General features: G+C 38.0%; 1 protein-coding gene across 1 annotated transcript in view; it reads right to left on the bottom strand.

The window, feature by feature from the left end:
* LOC117875514 (CUB and sushi domain-containing protein 1-like) overlaps window positions 1–15021 on the bottom strand; it is a 1845931-nt gene that overhangs the window by 1590227 nt on the left and 240683 nt on the right. The gene's annotated exons all lie outside the window — the stretch shown is intronic.

Genomic DNA, 15021 nt, shown 5'->3' with positions numbered 1-15021 from the left:
AATTATTTGCCTACATTTGCTCATGCAGTCACTGAATGTGAGTTTGATTCCTGGGTATTTGCATGTGCAAATGGTCAATTAGATTATCCACATGCACCATTGTGGTAATTATATGTGTAGTTTAGAGTCTTTTCTTTTTTAATATTGGGTTAATATTTTTTCCTAAAATATATCATACATACTGTATATTAAACTGTGAATAACTGGAATTTACAATAATTCTCAAACTATCCAGATCTGCCAATTTCATACTAGCAAATTATTAAATACTGACATGCAACTGTTCCAGTGAAGTGTATCATGGAATCAGGTTGAATTTGTAGCTTAAATAAAAGGCTCGATAAATATTCATTCCAATCTAAGGAATATGTAGCTTTCTGCAGCTCAGAGTTATCCCATACCTGGCCAGGTCCTATCCAGCTGTTCCATACCTGGCCAGGTCCTATCCATTTCCAATAAAAGACTTGATCCAATTCCTAATGAAGTCTATGGGAAGATGTTTAGGGAATGTCTACACTGCAAAAAACACCCACAGCTGATCCATGTCAGCTGACGGGCTTGCAGGGCTTGAGCTGTGAGGCTATTTAACTGAAGTATAGATGTCTGGGTCTGGGCTGGAACCCAGGCTGTAGGACCCTCCCCCTGCATGGGGACCAGAACCCAGGCTCCAGTCCGAACCTGAACACCTACACTGCAGCTTTATAGTCCTGCAGCCCAAGCAGACACAGGCCACATGTCTTATTGCTGTGTAGACAAATCTGTATTGACTTCTGCAGAATTTAGTCAGAGCTCTTTACTGGAGAAAACAGTAGGTGATAATTATTCTTATGCTGATGCAGTTGAAGACTTTACTTCATGCAGCATCAAAGGACTTGTCTCCCCCCAAAAAACAACAAAACAGATAGATGCCCAGTATTAATTTTCGGCTTTATTATGTGTGCTGTTTCTACATTTGTTATTCACACTTTTGTGACTACTCTTAACCTTTGATCCTGTTCCCGTTGAAGTCAGTGGGCATTTATTTTGTCTTAAATGGGCCGCTAGTATATTTCATGAGGATTCTTAGTGGTTAGGAGCAAAATATATGTTATCTCACTAAATTAATACTTGGGTAGGTTCTTCATGCTAGAGAAATAAAAACCAAAAACCCAGAATTTATCTTGCTTGAAGACATTTTAATTAACTCATTAACTAATATGACTGTTCTCCAACACATCTGCTGTACGGGACCAAATTTCCTATGTGATTTCAAAGCAACCCCTCAATTGCACAAAAAAGTTGGACACAAACTGTATTTGTTTTAGTATAGTGATAGCTAGACATCATTGGGGTAGTTAAATTATGCAGATTTAGATACTGCTTTTTCAAAATTTGGCTGATAGTGGTACAGCATGAAAAGAAGAATGGGGATAGGAAGGTACTAGTAGGATTAGAAATGACAAAATTAGATTCTGCAATTCAGCAGAAATTCTCTCTGCTTTTTCCTACTTTTCTATTACTCAAGACTTTACCTTGCATTTTTCATCAGAATGCAGAGAGCATTTTGCCATTTACACGTAGGCCCACTCACTATGAAACAAAAAACTTCTTGGTTTTTTTTTTCATTCTCTCATCAGCCCAGTTACAGTAAATCTTTTTCAAAAGTGGTAGCCTTCGGGCAGTAAGCAGATGTTGCTCAAAGCTGTTCAGTACAGAAGGTAAGAGAGAAACAAGCCATGTTTACAAAATAGGAAATGGGAAAAGGGGCATCTTGCTCTGTTTTCAGCAAGTTCGTCCCATAGTATTTTCACAAAAAATACTAGATGAAGCCAGAGTGTCAACAATGTGGTAAGAATTAGTTTAACAGCAAAAACAACGTATCAAATAAAGCTGCTCCCTGGACATAATATAATCTGGGTAGCCAAGAAAAAATGGTATTATGTTGAGTCAAACATTACATGCTGGACATTTTCCCTTGCCTTTGAAACCCCACAGGAGGTAATGTTTTCTGCAATGTCAGCACAATCAAAATCATCATCCCACAGCTTTTCCGAATAAAATTCAATTGATATTCAATAATGAAAGCTGGGGAGTCTCGATTGTTGGAACTGTATAAAGTTTCACCTCAGAAAGCAATGGGGAGCCAAAGGGAAAATATCAATGTAGCCAAAATAGCACTCTAAAAGAGCACATTACATAAGAGACTGCAGCATACGTTACCCACTTCCCACACTCATAAAATGTGCTCTCAAAATGGCATTTTGAAAGTCTTTCTAAAGCTGAATTGCAAGGCTTGAAAGAGTTTTTAAGAACCATTTAAGGTCCCAATTCAACAACACTTTAATGTAACATATTTGAAATGCAGTTCTTCTGTACTCAGCTGTCATGTCCTGAGTTCAAATTTCTTTTTTTCCCCACCTACAATAATTAATGACATCGCAAACATGAAAAGAGCCAAATTCTACTAAGAAAATCCATATCCTCTTCAGTAAGCCTTAAAGGGTTGTCATTGCTAGTAGAGTTTGGCCCAAAATGTTCTTTGCCAGGAAAAGCAACTCAAGCAGAGATTAGAATGTATTTAGGATTCAAGAGATGAGGTGAAGGATTATGAAGTTGGTATTTCAATTTTTTTCAAAAGGATAAGTCATATCACATGGCATTTCCTATCTTGTAAAGATATCTTACTATAAGTTCTGCCATACACGGCAATGACTAGAAATATATATATAAATATAGGCGTTTTTTCCTTGTTCAATATCTATTTTAAGAACACTATAGTTCATTTTATAGCAATGACTCTGGATTTTAGCATAAGATTGGTGCTGTTCCATTAGTACCACGCATCCTGAACAGTAAAAGCAAACAGAAACTCCAAAAGTCTATTAAATAATTCCATTAAAATATATTGGTATCCTTCCATCTTTGAAAGAATGTTCCAAATGTCTTCATTTTAGATTATCATATCATATCCAGGATCTCTCATATCTTAATAATGCATACAGTCACTTAATAAGAACAGAAAGATAAATCAGAATCCTGTGATGAAGCTGGCTATCTAAATGAATCATGAACAGATCCTAGGTTTTTTCCCATCTCCCTCTCCCCCCAGCAAAGATTTTCTGCACTTACATAAAAATTCTACTTAGAAGATGTTGTATCACTTGAAGAAGAGTCAAGTGTGTAAAGAGAATTTGGGACAGCCTAGCTTAAAGCAAAGATGTTAAATTTACTAGAACGAATACTTAGCAGATAACATCTGTATTCAGATATTAAACAATAAATAGTTTTGTTTAAAAAGCTTATGTGTGTTAATTAAGTAAAAGGATGAAACTAACATATCCTCATCTTAAATGCATATAAATAAATTATAGAAGTGTAAAGTACAAGTTTGCCTAAGGGTCTGGCCTCAGAGGATCCATAACTTAAGTCATAATGGAAGAAAATTATACCATTCCCATTTTTTTGGTAAATAACTCTCTAAAGTTCAAAGAAATGCCCTGATATTGAGATACACAATGTTTTCCAGGGTATTATATCAAAAAGTTATAATATAGAATCTCAGTTGGTAGTTACTCATATAGTTATAAAGACAAAACTTAACTTCTTTGGTCTTTTTTCTTCAAAATAGAAAACATTTTGTGAGTACTATATATTCAGGGAATTAATATGATAAACACAAAATAAGAAAGTTTAACAACTAAAAAAATAATCACATGACATTTAATCAAATATCAGGGGGTAGCCGTGTTAGTCTGTATCTACAAAAACAACAAGGAGTCTGGTGGCACCTTAAAGACTAACAGATTTATTTGGGCATAAGCTTACGTGGGTAAAAACCTCACTTCTTCAGATGCATAGAGTGAAAGTTACAGATGCAGGCATTATATACTGACACATGGAGAGCAGGGAGTTACTTCGCAAGTGGAGAACCAGTGTTGACAGGGCCAATTCAATCAGGGTGGATGTAGTCCACTCCCAATAATAGATGAGGAGGTGTCAATTCCAGGAGAGGAAAAACTGCTTCTGTAATGAGCCAGCCACTCCCAGTCCCTATTCAAGCCCAGACTAAGGGTGTTAAATGTGCTAATGAATTTTAGTTCTGCTGTTTCTCTTTGAAGTCTGTTTCTGAAGTTTTTTTGTTCAATGATAGTGACTTTTAAATCTGTAATAGAATGACCAGGGAGATTGAAGTGTTCACTTACTGGCTTATGTATGTTACCATTCCTGATGTCCGATTTGTGTCCATTTATTCTTTTGCAGAGGGACTGTACGGTTTGGCCAATGTACATGGCAGAGGGGCATTGCTGGCACATGATAGCATATATAACATTAGTGGATGTGCAGGTGAATGAGCCCTTGATGGTGTGGCTGATGTGGCTGGGTCCTCTCATGGTGTCGCCAGAGTACATATGGGGACAGAGTAGGCAACGAGATTTGCTACAGGGATTGGTTCCTGGGTTGGTGTTTCTGTGGTGTGGTGTGTAGTTGCTGGAGAGTATTTGCTTCAGGTTGGGGGGTTGTCTGTAAGCGATGACTGGCCTGCCTTCCAAGGTCTGTGAGAGTGAGGGATCATTTTCCAGGATAGGTAGTTGATCGTGGATAATGCGCTGGAAAAGTTTTAGCTGGAGGCTGTATGTGATGGCCAGTGGCGTTCTGTTATTGTCCTTGTTGGACCTGTCCTGTAGTAGGTGATTTCTGGGTACCCGTCTTGCTCTGTCAATCTGTTTCCTCACTTCCCCAGGTGGGTATTGTAGTTTTACGAATGCTTGATAAAGATCTTGTAGGTGTTGGTCTCTGTCTGAGGGGTTGGAGCAAATTCGGTTGTATCTTAGGGGTTGGCTGTAGACAATGGGTCGTGTGATGTGTCTTGGATGGAAGCTGGAGGCATGTAGGTATGTATAGCGGTCAGTAGGTTTCCGCTATAGGGTGGTATTTATGTGACCTTCACTTATTTGCACTGTAGTGCACAGGAAGTGGATCTCTTGTGTGGACTGGTCCAGGCTGAGGTTGATGGTGGGGTGGAAATTGTTGAAGTCCAGGTGGAATTCTTCAAGGGCCTCCTTTCCGTGGGTCCATATGATGAGACTCTCAGTTTTCTAAGAATTTATAACTACTTGAACCAGAAACTAAGTCATACTACAGATCACATATTTATACTATTCCATTAGCCATACTAAAACTAGAAAAATACTTACATATTATCATGGACCAATACGAACACTGGATTCCAAATTAAGAGAAATTTTCTAGTGTTTAATAATGTGTTTTTTTTTTTTTATTAACTTGACCTATAGTGTAGAATTAGTCCTGTTGAGAACAGTTCTGTAGACCTCTGCCTTACATCTTAAATGTATTTTAAGCTGGAAGTTGTGAAGAATGAAGATATTTAGCAGCACAAGAAGTGAGAGAAAATAGTTTTAATGAGACAAATCACATAAGCAATATCTCATATTTTAGTACATTTTTGATCAAGAAGTTGTCTTCTGTTTTGGCTGAAATATCTAATTCTTTGGTAGGGATCGGTAAATCACCACCCTGCACTTTAAGCAGGGGGGCGGTTTGTTTGGCTGGCCGAGAGAAGAGGGCAATGCTTTCAGGCTTGGTGGGAGGAGGGGAGATCCCTCCCCGCAAATTGGCTGGAATTGGTAAGGTCTCGGCAAGGGACTTGATGGAGGGACACCAATTTTGCACCTGCACTGCACATTTTTTATCCACCAGGGTAGTCCCAGACATCTGTCAATAATAAAGTTGCGGCCTGATTAAACCCATATCTAACATCTCCTGTCATTCTTTCAGCCTAGCCAGACAATCATCAAAGAAGTGCAAAACAGCAACTCCTATTCGCCATTACCTTGTTTTGCCTTTCTTTTAAAGGGGGAAAAAAGGACACTTCATGGTTTTCAACAGACTCATGCAATAATCTCTTCCCAACATGCATTTATTTGTATGATTCAAAGGTAAATGTAGTTGGTCAGTCAAGTATTCTAAGTATGCAGGAGGTGTGAAGACTTTGGCAGGTTGGGTTAGAGCAAAGTTAAAAGGATGAAGAGAAGAATAAATTAAATTTGTGATGTCATCATTCATTATTTTTTGAAATCCATGATTTTCTCTATTCATGTTTGTTGCACCTTCAGATACATTGCTAATTATTTGCAAATCATTCTTTACTAAATCATACAAATTACTGGTATGTGATTTTCTGGTGAAGAAATAGCCACAATTGTTCTGAGAGTTTTTTTGTTAATCCCACATTTTGGAAGCAGTCACCCATGATGTTGTAGTACATCCTGGGTCTACAAAGCACAGACGGTACTTCTATGGAGAATCAGGCCCATATCCCAGTTTGATTTTTTTGGGGTGTGGGTGGAGGCAAATTCTTAAACAATTAGTCAGATAATCCAGTTTACATTACATACAATCTTAAAGATCAATGTCACCAGTGACCCTCAGTCACATGCTTGCTTTTGGTTTTGTTGTCATTCCTAGTTTCCAACACTTGTCCAATATTTAGTTAAATTTTACTTCTGGAAGAAACAGTTTTTCAGATAGTGACTGTGTTTGCAGGATTAAAAACCTCTTTTCCTCCAGTAGCTCTATAAATTATTGTTTGTTTAGTAATATGAAAAAGAATACTTCAGTACAATAATTCTTCTCAACAGACTACTCATTTTAACTGTCAGCTGAATAGATTTGAAAATGTAATTAATATTACTTTCTATAGTATTTAATTGTCTAGCTTGCAATATAGCCAGTCTCTTCTTGAATAATAATTCAACATCATTTGTGTCTACCTGTGTACAAGCATTTTTCCTGGGACAGTGTTAATGCCATTAAAAATGGCTAATCATGATAGTCTGTCTAAAACACCAGACTTGGAAATGATACAGAAAGTTAGCTCCCATTCTTGAAAAAGAATATCCACCATCTTCAAATTTCCAATTAATAACTTTGTTGTTGATTGTATGCCTGTAGTACTGAAGAAAGAACAGGAGTACTTGTGGCACCTTAGAGACTAACAAATTTATTAGAGCATAGGCTTTCGTGGACTACAGCCCACTTCTTCGGATGCATACAGAGTGGAATAAATATTGAGGAGATATATATATATACACACACACATACAGAGAGCATAAAGGGAAGAGATGGACCAACATGTTGTATTGAATGCTCTGGAAAAAAATGCAATAATGTTCTAATACAGGCACACATATTTGGGGCAGATAAGATATGCTTGACTGAAAAATGTGTGCAGGGTTTAGCTTCCAAAAGCTATTTTCTGTTCACTTCCTTTATTATTAGTCTCAGTACTGAAGGCCAGCTCTATGGCACTTGAGCTCCTTCCTCTTTTAAGGCCTAATTATGTTGGTACATTATCATTTGAAGCGGAAGATCTTGAGGGTTCTGTGGGATCACTAGCAATTTTTTATGCCTAGATTACTGCAGCAAGAATGCTGTCACTGGTAGCTATTTTAGGATTATAACCAGTTTCATTTCTTGAGGCCTGATCCAACTCCCATTAAAGTCAATAGAAAGTATCACATTAATTTTAATGGAAGTTGCATTATGCCTTTGGTACTTGGCTATAAGGGCTAAAAGCAGAATCAGAAGAACATTGTACAGATGGACAAACTGGGGACATTATGCTAAATGCTGACAATGTGCTCATGGTTGTAAAATGATGCTGTGTGACCCCCCCAAATGACAATCCTGATTCTGGTGAACAAGCATTGGCTTAAATGCTAGAAGTTCTGTGTCTTAGAACATAAGAACGGCCATACTGGATCAGGCCAATAGTACATCTAGCTCAGTATCCTCTCTTCTGACAGTGGCCAATGCCACGTGCATCAGATGGAATAAGCAGAACAGGTAATCATCAAATGATCCATCCCTTGTCACCCATCTGAGTGTTTTCATTATTCCAAATTTTGGGAACATTAATTTTCTTCCATTTTTTTAAAATGAGAGTTTCAATGGGAATTAAAACTCACCTTTCAAATATTCGCTCTCAATTTTGTCACACCAATTAATCAAATTGGTGCTGATAATATCTACACTAGCCTAAGCTGTTCCTTTACATCAGTGTACGTGGAAGGTGTAAAGGAACACCTCAGCAGGTGACTACAGTGCCAAAAGATGAGGCTGTAAGAGAGAACTTTCCTGTTCATTGTCATAGCTCAGCCAACATGAAAATAAATCCTGGTTCCCTTTGTTTGCAAAGGCTGTTGACCATATTATGCATAGTATGAAACAGGCAAATATGCTGAAAATATAGTTAACACATGAGTGAACATGACAAAATATAGGGCATGGATCCCCCCCGCCCTGACTTTATGACCTATGTTCTGTCTAATGTTTTGGGTAATTTTATGCTTGCTAGAGCTAAAATGACATTATCAGATTATCCACTGGAAAGGGGAACATGCAGGGGGGCAAGTAAGTGAACTTAAGTAAATGGATTATTAAGCTTTCTATAGTTAAGGGCCAGTTATATCAGGTTAAGGCTTCGTGGGAATAGTTAGGCTAAAAGCTGGGATTTTACTGAATAGTGTAGGCCCAAGGAGATAACACCATGTCAGATATTTTGCGCTCACATTTTGAGAGATAAGAGAGTAGCCACAAATGGGTATAAGTACCCCACAGGATTCCACAAGAAGGGATTTGAGGGGGCTTCGCAGGTAGGTTGCTATGCAGTATATAATCAGTGAGGCCACATTTACATATAGGAATTACACCGCTACCTCGATATAACGCAACCCGATATAACACAAATTCAGATATAACGTGGTAAAGCGGTGCTCGGGGAGGGGGCAGGGCTGCGCACTTTGGTGGATCAAAGCAAGTTCAATATAACGCGGTTTCACCTATAATGCGGTAAGATTTTTTTACTCCTGAGGACAGTGTTATATCGAGGTAGAGGCGTATTAAGAAATAAGTGATGTAAATCATGAATTTTAATTCTTGATGCTTAATTATAGGCACCCCAAAGGCCACATGTGGATAGGGGCAGCTATTGACAGTATTATAATCAGGGTAAAGGAGAAAATATGGTATTTATATCCAAACTATTACCATAAGGAAGCATATAAAATACCACACCCAGTTCCCATTTGTTCAGATACTCGGGTCCCTGAGATGGTGTAAATTGAATCAAGACCTCCCTTCTGATGCACGCTATTTACTTTCCCCTCCATCTCTGTTTCCAATAGGTAATAAGTATGCATATTATGTATATTGATCCTGGCATATGATTTCAATTATTGTTGTCTGCATTAAATAAAGTTTCTCTGTGTGTTTCACCAAATTCCATCCAGGGCCGGCTCCAGGGTTTTGGCCGCCCCAAGCAGCCAAAAAAAACAAAACAAAAAACAAACAAACCGCGATTTGCAATCTGCGGCGGCAATTCAGTGGGAGGTCCTTTGCTCCGAGCCAGAGTGAGGGACCATCCGCCGAATTGCCGCCGAATAGCTGGACGTGCCGCTCCTCTCCGGAGTGGCCGCCCCAAGCACCTGCTTGACAAGCTGGTGCCTGGAGCCAGCCCTGATTCCATCTTCTCAATTAACTTTCAGTAGCTGCCTAGGAGGAGAACCTTTTATCTGTGACAAGTGCATGTTGCACTGCAATACATAATCTTATAAGTTGTAATCATTGTTCAGGCTACAGCATGGAAGGTTGCACATTTTCCCCAAAAAGTTTACCAACCTATTCACTTGGCTTCCACTACAATCCACAGTCATGGAGAACAACAAGTTAGCCTTTTACATAAGGAATGTATAGAACTGGAACAGAAACCCACCTACACAAATACATATTTAAATTTCCAATGTATAGCTTTAATAAGGTCTGCAGACTCTCCACAAGCCATTGTGATCCGACTTCAGGAAACCTGGAAGCATGCTGAAGAAGAATGTCGAACCAATCTTCTCTGATATATTTCTCTGATACTTCCTGCCCCAGAAGCAAAGGAAGACAGAAGGCAGACGATTCTGGCAGTGAACCCAATAGCTGGGTAAGTGGTCTAGGATGGAGGATTTTGGTCCACCTTCTACGGTGAGAAGGGCTGAATAGTTTGGATGGCCTCCACATCAGAAGAAGAGGGACCAATATTCTCAGAAACAGACTGGCTAGAGTAGTCAGGATGGCATGAAATCAATAACAAAACGTAAGGGTAAAAAGAGGGCAGCACAAAATGTAGGTGTTGAGAACAAAATTAATCAAGGAACCAAAGGACATGAAGTGAATAAATTCTTTACTTTACTGTACACTAATGCTAAGATTCTGTGTAACAAACAAGAGGAATTGAAGTTGTTCATTTATGAGCGTAAATTTGATCAAGTTGGTATTACTGAAACCTGGATAATAAGGTGAGATGATTCCCATGATTGGAATATTAAAATCAATGGTTATAACCTATTTAGGAAGTGTGCAAAAGGAGAGAGGGAGTGGTACTCTATGTAAAACACGGTATTATCTGTTTTTGAATCACTGATAACTCAGATGAAAATTATCTTGAATTAAGGATGACTGTCCTAACACATAAAGCACCAATATGGGGTAACGGTTGGTGTCTGCTACAGACCACTGAATCACTTGAGGGAACAGGATGACTGCCTCCTTACGCACCTATTTATAATGTGTGTGTGTGGGGGGGAAAGCTGTTTTATCATGGGGGACATAATTTTGAGTGACATACGTTAAACATCTTATGCTACCAGGACTAAAACATCCTTGGAATTTCTAAATATGATAGATGACAATTTCTTAACTCAAAAAGTGCTATATCTAACATAGAAGAATTCTACATTCGACATCATTTTGACCAATAAAGAGGAACTGATCATAGAACTAAAAGCAATCATGCATTGATCACATTTATAATGTGCAAATAGAATAAAATCCAGATCAGTAATATATATGATTTAAAAGGACCAGTTTCACAAAGCTGAAAACAATTATGAGCCAAATCAACTGAGAGGAAGAATGTAATAAAAAAGTGTGAATAAATTGGAAATTGTTGTATAAGTGGAAATTGTTTAAGAACACTTTACTAGATGCCCCAAAATGCCAAAAAAACACAATCGAGGAAGAAGACCGTATTGGTTTAGAAAACCAACCTGGTTTAGAGGAAAAGTGAAAATAGCTATTTTTTTTAAATATATGGAGAGAGAGAGAGAGAGAGAGAGAGAGAGAGAGAGAGAGCGCACAAATGAAAGAAACGGGAAGTTGATAGTAATAAATATAAATCTGAAGCTAGCAAATGTAGAAAATTGATAAGGGAAACAAAGCACAAGGAATAATCTATGGCTGGCAGAGTTAAGGACAACAAGAACGAGTTTTTTAAACATGTAAAGAATAAAAAGAATACTAACAATGGTATTCATCCATTACTAGATGGAAATGATAGAATTATCAATAATAATGCAGAAAAAGCAAAAGTGTTAAATAAATTTTTCTGTTCTATATCTGGGGAAAAACAGATTATGTAATCATATAATGTGACAACACACTTTCTATTTCACTAGTACCTCAGGAAGATGTTAAAGCACAGCTATCAATGGTAGATATTTTTAAATCAGCAGGTCGGGTAACTTGCATCCAAGAGTTTTAAAAGAGCCAGCTGAGGAGCTCATTGGACTGTTAATGATGCTTTTCAATAAGTTTTGATACATTGGGGAAGTTCCAGAAGACTAATATAATACCAATATTTTAAAAAGAGTAAACAACATTAATCCCAGGCAAGTTAATTTAGTGGCTGATACAGGATTTGATTAATAAAGAATTAAAGAGGGTAATGTAATTAATGACAATGAACATGGGTTTTTGGAAAACAGATCTTATCAAATTAACTTGATTTTCTTCTTTTATGAACTGACAAGTCTGGTTGTTAAAGACAATAGTGTTTATGTAACATACATAGACTTTGGCGTCTGACTTGGTACCACATGACATTTTGATTAAAAACTAGAACAATATAAAATGAACATAGCACACTTTAAGTGGATTAAAAGTCAGCTAATTGATAGATCTCAAAATGTAATTGTAAATAGGAAATCATCAATGAGCAGGTGTGTTTCTAGTGACATAACATAATTCGTAGGTGACACAAAAATGGGGGTGGGGAAGAGATGGTAAATAATGAAGAGACAAGGCCACTGATAAAGAGTGATCTGGATCACTTGGTAAGCTGGGTGCAAGCAAACAATATGTGTTTTAATAAGGCTAAATGTAAATGCATACATCTAAGAACAAGAATGTAGGCCATACTTACAGGATGGGGGATTGCATCTTGGGAAGCAGTGACTCTGAAAATGATTCGGAGGTTGTGATGGATAATCAAGTGAACATGAGCTCTTAGTGCACAGCTGTGGCCAAATGGACTAATGCAATTATTGGGAGCATAAACAGGTGATTAGAGAGGTTATTTTACCTCTATCTGACACTGGTATGACCAACTGCTAGAATACTGTGTCCAGTTCTGGTACCCCCAATTCAAGAATCAAATAATCATAGAATATCAAGGTTGGAAGGGACCTCAGGAGGTCATCTAGTCCAACCCCCCTGCTCAAAGCAGGACCAATCCCCAGACAGATTTTTAGCCCAGTTCCCAAAATGGCCCCCTCAAGGACTGAACTCACAACCCTGGGTTTAGCAGGCCAATGCTCAAACCACTGTTGATAAATTTGATAAATTGGAGAGGATACAGAGAAGAGCCACGAGAATGATTAAAGGGTTAGAAAACATGCCTTAAATCAAGGAACTCAAACAGCCATAGAATCAAGGAACTCAATCTATTTAATTTAACAAAAGAAGGTTAGGGGGTGTCTTGATTATAGTCTAGTATCTAGATGGAAGAAATATTTAATAATGGGCTCTTCAATCTAGCAGAGAAAGGTATAACATGACCCAGTGGCTGAAAGTTCAAGCTAGACAGACTGATCCAGGAAATAAGGTGTACATTTTTCACAGTGAAAATAATTAACCATTTGGAACAACTTATCAAGGGTTCTGAAAGAGTCTTCATCACTGACAATTTTTAAATCAAGATTGAATGTTTTTCTAAAAGATATGCTTTAGGAATTATTTTGGGGAAAGTTCAATGGCTTGTGTTATACAGGGGCTCAGACTAGATCAGAATGGTTCCTTTTATCCTTGGAATCTATGAATTCAGTATACATTATATTCTTTATTTAAAGCAGAATTGTATTATTTTCTTTCACAGATAAGAGAAAGATGTCAGGTCTCTAGTAAGAGACATACTGAACGTAATTTCAAAGCCTTTAAAAAGCAAAATAAGAATAAAGGTTGGAAAATACTGCACACTCCCCTTATAAACACACATTATCATGGGCAAATGACTGAAGACAACAAAACTGGATTTCTCAAACCAAAATTATTTAATTATTCCAGTATATTGTCTCTGGTTTTAATGCAGCTTTTAAATGAACTACAAAGGCCCGTAGAGTACACAACATATGCTATAGCTCTAATTGCCTTCTTGTCATACCCCTGCGTCTGTTAATCCTGCATATAACAATTACAACCAGGGCCTATGTCTCCTTCACACACTGGAAAAAAAATCCTTTTAACATGGGGAGAAACAACCTTAAGAATTATCTTACCATCTTACAATTTCCACACAATGTTTGTCCAATCCCAGAGTGAATGGTTTCATGAATGTTTGCTTTACCATGCTGAGGTTCACATTCTGCAGCCCCCCATTCTGCAACAAGCCACTGCCTGCAGATGTTCCAAATGCATTCTCATTTTACCAACTACCGTCCTGGCACAAACCTGAATATCTGCAGGCAGCTAATGACTGACAAAAGGGATGAACACACAAATACATTTTGATAAATCCTTTCCAGGCTTTGGAGCTGCTCTGCAGAGGTTACTTCTGTCCATGCTCTGCCTCCTTTTGCCCCCTGCACACTGCCACACATTGATCACACATTCCCTATGTGGCTTCCCACACCAAGCCATTATTGGGCAATGGAACAATAGCATTCCTGCACATGGGGTGACTCTTCAGCCACAGAAGAGGGGCTGGATCTGCTCTGGATTTGTGGAGTTTAAATGTTATTTAATATTGTTCCAATTGTTAGCAGCCTGAATTTAGGGATTCTGAAACTGATTTTAGCACAGTTGCCAACTTTCATGCGGTAAATAAGCACCCCGACTTTCACAATATGTCAAAAATTCAAGCTAATCCCATTTCAAAACAAGGCCAAAACAAGCCAGTCGCTAAGAACCCCAACACTCTATGTGACTAGATCCCCCCAGCGTGCAGTCTGGGACTGTGGCGGGCCCACTGTGCACCCTGACTCTCTCCCCCTTTTGCCCCTCCTTGCCAGGAGCCGATTAAAAAAAAAAAAAGAAGCAACAAGCTACAACAAGCAACAAGCTACAAGTCAAACAAGCAACAAGCCCAAAACTAGCCACAAGCAACTCACAAGCCAATTGAGCCAAAAACAAGCCCAACTTCTGCGTTTTTTCTGCAGGTTTGGCATGTCTGGATTTTAGATGGAAAATGGTCCAAAAGAGAAAAGCTATGCTCTCTCAGTGAATCTTCCTGTATAAATGCTTTTAATAAACAGATGATTAAGTACAAATGCATATATAATCAATTAGATTTTAAAGCCCATATCAAGTTTTCATCTGCAAATTTTTCTTTAAATTTTCTTTCAGCTTCTATACTTAATTCAGCTTCTATACTTAATTTTCTGTCTTTATCTCAAGGAAACCTCACTATACTAAATTGCTCCACAGCATGCTTCTGAACTCATTTTGAATGTTGAACTGTAGCCTCTGGCAAAATTAAATATACAGTTGTGTTTTTTCTTTGTTCTGTCATGAAATATCTTAGGTATTTTCTCCCAAAGCCATCAGAGACAACAAATAAATGGGATATTTCCCTTCATTTGAAAGAGGCAAAATTCAGTTTATCTGAATTACATTCTTTAATATAATTGTCATAAAGTCTGCCAGTACTATTATCGCAGAATGGCCCAGGCCACAGACCTGACAGGCGAAATTCCCCATTGCATT

The sequence above is a fragment of the Trachemys scripta genome, chromosome 3, assembly GCF_013100865.1.
Source record: "Trachemys scripta elegans isolate TJP31775 chromosome 3, CAS_Tse_1.0, whole genome shotgun sequence".
Classification (NCBI taxonomy): domain Eukaryota; kingdom Metazoa; phylum Chordata; order Testudines; family Emydidae; genus Trachemys; species Trachemys scripta.
This window is presented reverse-complemented; position numbering and strand designations above follow the sequence as displayed.